At 36.8% G+C, this 7659-nt stretch overlaps 1 pseudogene; it reads left to right on the top strand.

Moving 5' to 3' along the window:
* Positions 1 to 548: 548 nt before the first annotated feature.
* LOC117240911 lies at positions 549 to 666 on the top strand (annotated as a pseudogene).
* Positions 667 to 7659: the final 6993 nt, after the last annotated feature.

Here is a 7659-nt window from a genome sequence, read left to right as displayed (position 1 = left end):
GATGGATACACCTATTGGCAGCCACATCCACTATTCCTATGTAAGTTCGAGCAATATGACGTCTTGTACGAAGGAATCGCCACAAAAATTCAAGAAATAAAAACCAATAGCAACCCGACGCTACCGGGTTTTGCCTTTACGACTCAAGAAATAACCTTTGTGCTAACCAAAACTGGAGAACAGCCTTTGTGCGGATACACCCTGTTATCCACAGAACACCCCAAGCTCTTTTTCCTAAAAACGACTAAAGGAAATACATTTATACCCAAACGTAAAACAGCAGTCAAAAATTTGGATATATTCACATACGTTAACTCAAAATTCATTTACGTAGAAAAACTGTCAGAAGACAAATAACGGCACTCTATCAGGATATATTGACACTAAGATGCATCTCGGAAAAGAAAATAATAGAGAATGCATTCAGTCTAGCAACTATATTACCTGATGAATTTGCGTATGCAATAACCAAAACTCCAGGACACATGGCTTTGGTCGCAGGAGAAGCAGTACACATAGTTAAATGCATTCCAGTTCAAGTGAAAGTAGGCAATGCCCTGGCCGCGCTGAGTGCACTCGTTCCCGTTAGATCACGAAAGTTAAGCAGCGCCGGGCACGGATATTACTTGGATGGGTGATCGCCTGGGATTCCGTGTGGCGTTGGCAGAGCGCGCTGGGCCCGCCGCGCCCCCCATGCGGTGGTTGATACGGATGCCAGCGCGAAGGTTCGTTTCTCAGAGGAGATTCCTGATCAGGTGTTGAAGGCTTTCCTACGCCACCATTCCTCAGATCAAGGGGGGGTACTTGTCCTGAAGTACTCTCATGGTGTTTAGATAGGTTTCGTGAAATGTATCCTGATGCTCCGTGTGTAGATTTTGACTTTACTTGGTAACAGTGCCTTATTTATTCATGTGTGCATATATGCCTAAATGTGTTCCCAGCGGGTGTTATTTTATTGGAGTGATTTTGTCTATATTCTTATATTTTATTTAATAAGATATGTTTTGTTTGTTGTTTTTCTCCCTTGCATTGACACGCGGTGAGTAGCGTCGGCTTCCGGATGACGGGTTGTGCATCTTGATTGTTGATTTGGTATATTATCATTACGTAGATTTTGATTACTATTTCCATGTGATTGTTTCCTCCGGTGTTTGATTTGATTTACTGTTATGAACATAGGTTTTGGTCATTTCGATATTAACGTTTAATGATGCATACGGAGGTATCTTCGTCAGAGGTTCCCATGCGGACTGTTCCAGTGCATATCTTGTTTTGTTTTCTTTTATTTAGTTTATCCTTTTTCGTTCATTTTTTATTCACTGCAAGTATTCCAGCGCAAGAAGAAGAGGGGTTGTAACCAGCCACGAGAAACAAACCATGGATTAAAATCTTATAATAAATTATTAAACCCTTAACTACTCATGGTGAACGGATTAAGAAGAAATAATAAATGACAATTAATACAATACACAGTAGCAAAAATGTTAAAATCTGTTAACGAACAGTCACGAGAAAGGGAAACTGGATCGTAATCAGCTATCAACCCGTCCATGATTGACGAATTAGAAGGAATATATGAAACACTGAAAGATAAAGGCAATACCCCGAAAGGAAAATCCCATTGTGACGCACTGACAAAATGAATCAACAAAAACTTCATAATAAAGCGAGACATGTTAATAATAAAATATCTTTGTTCTGTTACACAGAATGGGCGTTGAATTTAACAATCAGAAGAACCAATTGTTATACCTTCCGGATGGAATCTTACCTACGGACTACCCGGATGCTTACGAGGAATTGTTATTCAGTTGTTGCGTCCATCTAATCCGCTCTGCTTACTAGTTCCAATATGTTTTTATTTGTCAAGACTGATTGGATCCGGAGGATCAAGAATTACACGAAGATACGCCAACACACTTGCTGTGTGGAGTACCGGAGCGAACTACAGCAAAGCATTGCCGAATGTGCGATATAGATATGTCACAGATACAACCCGCGACATCCAGTACTGAGTGTATAAACGCTTACATGGATCTTACCGAAACCGAAAAAAGTTTTCTGGCTTTTGGAAAGATAACTTGCCCCGTTGTCCCCCTAGATGACTACAATATCATTATCGACAACTTACACGGATAAATACATATACATATACATATTTATACATATACATACATATACATACATACATACACATGTCGGATCACGATTCGAATCTTGGGCGCGCGACGACTCTTCATGTGGACTAGCCATCGTTTCACAAAGCCGAGATTTTATTTACACGTATATACAGGTCTATCACTAAGCTTAACAAATAATAGGTACAACTAATAATAAGTCTAACAAACACTAAGCCTAATGAATAATACGATCTACGAATAATTAAATTAAATAATACTATTAGCAATGTTTGAGTTCAAACGAATCCACGGTCACCGGGATAACTCCTTACTAAGCGAAACTAACTTAGACGCAAATGCGATAGTCGAAAATGCTCGATGTATCACTCTCCAAGGCAATCGCAAGAATGCCAGCCTCGTGGAGATTTTTCTCCCTGTACGATTGCATTTTGTTTTCTATACCCGTTTGGAAGCATCGAGAAGGTTCCAAACGCCGTTGCTAGGCACACTCGTTGGAAGCATCGAGAAAGTTCCAAACGCCGTTGCTAGGCAGTTTCTGCCTGGAGTTTTGATTACTAATACAATGTATGTCCCATTGCATCGGCACCTCCGAGGCAACATCACACGTGGCTAGGCCCGCTCTCGAGGCCGCATGCCGCCACAACCACATTTCTCGGAAAACACATACAACCACTCCAGACCTCCGTTAGATAAAACATCCATCCCGTGACCGTGGCTACGTTCAGCGACCGATTGTCACCTCGAACCCAATCTCGCTTATTACAAATCTTATGCAATTGCAACTATAATAAAATCTAGGCTAAGGTACTAGAGGATGTTCCCAGAATTTCCAAGGAAAGGCTTCGGCTTTCCTTTCATCTCCGACATACATATAATTGTAAATTACTATAGTAACGGGCCCAAGAAAGTAAGAATAAAAAGAAAGAAAAACAAAAACAACTCAATTGAAAACGTAACAATAACAATTAAAATATTTTTTTCGTGGCAGCGGTGGGATGCGCTCCACAGAGGATTAAAGTTCTTACGGTTATTGACAAAATATAATAGAGAATATGGCAACTCCATTAGAATCATTGAACGAAGACATGCTCTTGACATTGTCAGAAAAACTAAGAGCATGTGATGCAAATTTTCGAGTAATGAGCCGACATGAGTACAAAAACCAATGAATTACAAGACGACATGCGTTCACTCAAAACAAAAAAGGAAATCGAGACACCCGTGTCACTGCCGATAATTCCTCAGGTGACAATACCGACAGACGGTAGCCCCAACTAATCAAGTTAAAAGACGCGATCGAGTCAGTACCAATATTCGACAGACATCGACCCTCAGTATTTCAATTTTTAAGAGCATGCGAGCGCGCACGAAACATGATTCCGCGGCATCAGGAGCCTCAGTTGGTAAAATTATTAATGAATAAGCTTCGCGGGCACGGGTACCTCGCCGTAGAGGACAGTCAGCTAAACAGTTTGGACGATTTCGGGAACAAATTAAAGGACATGTTCGGCCCAGGGAAATCCCTTAACGAATATAAGGGAGAATTAGGAACAATATTGGAACGACCGGGGGAAGACATACTAGACTATATAGATCGCGTCAGAAACCTTAGGTTAGCAATAATGGACGGAGAAAGATGTGATTACGGTATTATATCTCAGGATGTTCAAGACACAATAGATTGGGACACAAGGGAGGCCTTCGTTAAGGGACTCCCAAACGAGGTATATTTGCGAGTAAAAATAGCGGGATACCATTCTTTAGAAGAACTCGTATCGCCAAGCTGTTAAAGCAACGCGAGAATTAAAACGAGCAAACGACAGAACGCAATACCAACGTCCGACACCTCCGAACAATTACAATCGTAACAACGTTCGTCCCCCGAGCAATAGTAAAAACATCGGAAACAACCGCCAGGATCGAAGACCCATATCGCCGCCGCAAAATGGCCCAAACGCTCCGAGACAAAATGCGCTAACATGCAATTATTGCAAAAAAACCTGGGCATTTGATAAAAGATTGTTATACATTCAAAGCCAGAGTAGACGCTAGGATAATCGTACCCTATGCATCGGAACAATCGGGAAACCGGGCACGTCCTTCGGGAGAATGAGGCGAGCCACGAAGGAACGATATTCCGAATCGCCCGAGAGTACAGGCAGTAGCAAGAAAGCCGGCGCCTACGCCAGTAAAACAAACACGAGCAGCGATCCCCGTAAAATCAACTACACGATCTACAACAAAAACCAGAGCGAATGTAAAGCCGGCTGTAAAACCAACGGAACCACCACCAAATACTGTGGGAAAACCTTCCTGCTGGATCAAAAAGAGAAGAAAATACGAGAAGAATTGACAAAAGAAAATCACCAAGGATCGGACTCAGATTTGGACTCTCCGGATTGTTTCAATAAAAATGAACGAAACTCCAAGTACTCCCACCGCTAGAATAGTCTCCCCAGATTTAAAAACTAAGACAAATTTACTATTAGACTCCGGATCAGAAATCAATATTGTTACGTTTTTGTTTGGTTCGTTTTGGTTGTGTTGCCGTTAATTTTTGAATTCAGATTAAATTGTAGTGTTGTCTGTTATTTAATGCGATTGACAATTAAACTCCACGTTTCGGCTAACCTGCTACGCGCAGGAGTACTGGCACGGGAGAGGATTAAAGTTGGTGAAAATAAATGTTCGCTTAATCCTATTATATTATTAGACAAATATTCTTCACAAAAAATGTTTATTCATATCCTAATTGGAAATTGACAGAATTGTCGTTGAAATTTCAAATACTCGAAGTTACTCGAATCGTTCGCAATATGTTTTCACTCTTATTAATTACAAGATTTTAATTTGATAGATTTGCGATAATTTACAAATTGACAAATGCAAACACGTCGATTAACAAGACTAACAAGAACTGGGGAACTGAGGAACTCTGAACTAAGGAATTATCTCTCTCTCTCTTCTATGTCGCTACGCTTATTTATATGTCGGAGATGAAAGAACATCGGAGCCTTTGGAATTTTGGATAATCCCGCAACATTGTAACCTAGAGTCTACTATAGCTGTAATTGAACAATTGTAGTTATTCTATCCGATTGTAATTGTTCGAGAGTTGTGATAATGAGCTTGGGCTCGAGGCGACAGTCAGTCGCCGAACGTAGCCGCGGTCACGGGATGAACGCTTTGCCTAACAAAGGTATGGAGTAATTCTATAGCTCTCCTTAAAAGAAATATTCGTGGCGACACGCGACAGTAAACGTTCCAACGGTTTCTGTCCTGTGGCTCGCCACACGCAGACCCTATTCTTCGAGTAAGATGATTGCCAGATGTCGATGCGTCTCCGCAGTACATGTTCGGCTAGCCCGAGGGCCCGTTATAAATCTTAAGGTTTAGTTAACTAAAGTCCTTCAAACAGACAAACAGTCTTTGTCCCAACTACGGGAAGATAGGGGAGACATATTTTTCAACGAGCGGCGTCTCCCACTAGCAACTTTCCCTCGAGGGTGGCTAGCATCTTTTTCTAACCACCGATATGGAGGTTGACCAATTAGCAGCAACGCCAATTTCCCTTACTTTCTGAACGAAGGCTTTTCTCGACGAATCCGATGATCTCGTATCCTTAGACACACCCCATCATAATTTTTCCTCCGTGGCATCGTTGGGACGGAAAGGCATTCTCGTTCGCGATCTCACTGATGAAAGGAGTAACCCTTTACGACCAGTGAATATCACGCATCCGACTTAGATTTTGTGAGTACGTTTATCTATCATCCCGTCGACCGCGGATTCGTTATTGAACCTAGGATCATTGTCATTAGTTTCTCGAGTGCCTAACTACCACGGTTACTTGTCCGACTCTATAATAATCGTATTTGCACTAGTCAATGTCTTCTCTATTGCATAACGACAACGTGTAACCCAAACGAAGATTCGTTTCACGCCCCTAACCCTAATTCTAATGAAAACCCGACATATATATGTATTAATAAATTGATATGTTAAATTCAATTATTTTATTAACAATAAAATGCCTCTAATTTGGCTTCAATTTAAAATATATTTTATTTAATTTATAAATTTAATTTATATGAGAAGTAAAATTTACTTTTAATTTCGACTTAAAGATTGATTTATTTTTATAAATCCTTATATAATTAAAACATTCAATTTAAATAATTACATGATCATTCTATTAATAAAGAAAAAATTAGCATAAAAAATAAAAAAATTATTAAAATAAATAAATATAGAAAATTTAATGTTTTAATATATGAAATTAAAGGGATTAGTAAAACAATTTCTACATCAAAAATTAGAAATGTTAATGAAATTAAATAAAATGGTAATGAAAATGGAATATTTATTTTTGTGATTGGATTAAATCCACATTCATAAGGTAAATTTTGTTCTATATTAAATTTTTTGTATATTGATAAAAATTTATTTAATAAAAAAATAATTATTAAAATTATAAAAATTAATAAATAATAAATTATAAGTATATTAATTTAATATTAAATTTTTTAATTGGAAATTAAATGTAATTTTATTATACTATATATTTAAAATTTAATTTAATTTATGATGATGTAATAAAATATATAAATGAATAATCAAATTAGATCAACAAAATGTCAATATCAAATAGCAAATTCAAAATTAATACGATGAATTATTGAAAAATGATTTTTTATTATTCGGATTAAAGAATATAATAGAAATAATGTTCCAATAAGAACGTGAATACCATGAAATCCGGTAGATAAAAAAAAATAGATCCAAAAATTCTATCATTAATACAGAAAAATGAATTATGATATTCAAAAATTTGTATAAAATTAAAATAAAATCCTAAAAAAATTGTTGATATTAATATTGAGATTCTTGATTTAAATTTATTATTAATTCAATGTATCCTACTATTATTATTAATTGGATATAGTACACTGCTATATAATATTGATAGTTCAAGAAAAGTATTAAAGCAGTGAAAATTATAGAGTTTTTAAGAAACAGGACGACAGAAGCAGGACAGAATCGCAACAGACGGACATTGCAAAAGTGTCTTTTGCTCCGCCTCCAAGGATTTGCACCCCCTCCCCCAAATGTTTTCAAAATTTCCTAAGGAATTATAACCTGGCTTTATACCCGAGGAAATTTTATGACCGCATGAAAACATACTTCTTAGTTTCCTACTTTCTTTCATACTTCCCCATTCCTATTTTCGTAGTTAATAAGTTAAAATTAATTTTCTCTATGTATCTCAAATATTATTTATAAAAAATGAGAAAATTAAATATATAAAATATAATGATGTAAGTAATATATTTAAATTAGTATATGGGTATTCAAATATTTGTTTTCCTAATCAAGTAAGTATAATAAAAATATTAATAAATCATCAATAAAAAATTTTATTTATAAAATAAAATTTATTATTTTTTAAATTATTTAAATTAATTAATGGAATTAAATATAAAATAAAAATTGATATAAAAAGTATAATTACTCCTCC

Source organism: Bombus vosnesenskii, unplaced genomic scaffold (assembly GCF_011952255.1).
Source record: "Bombus vosnesenskii isolate JDL3184/JDL3185 unplaced genomic scaffold, Bvos_JDL3184-5_v1.1 scf7180000015067, whole genome shotgun sequence".
NCBI classification, from domain to species: domain Eukaryota; kingdom Metazoa; phylum Arthropoda; class Insecta; order Hymenoptera; family Apidae; genus Bombus; species Bombus vosnesenskii.
This window is presented reverse-complemented; position numbering and strand designations above follow the sequence as displayed.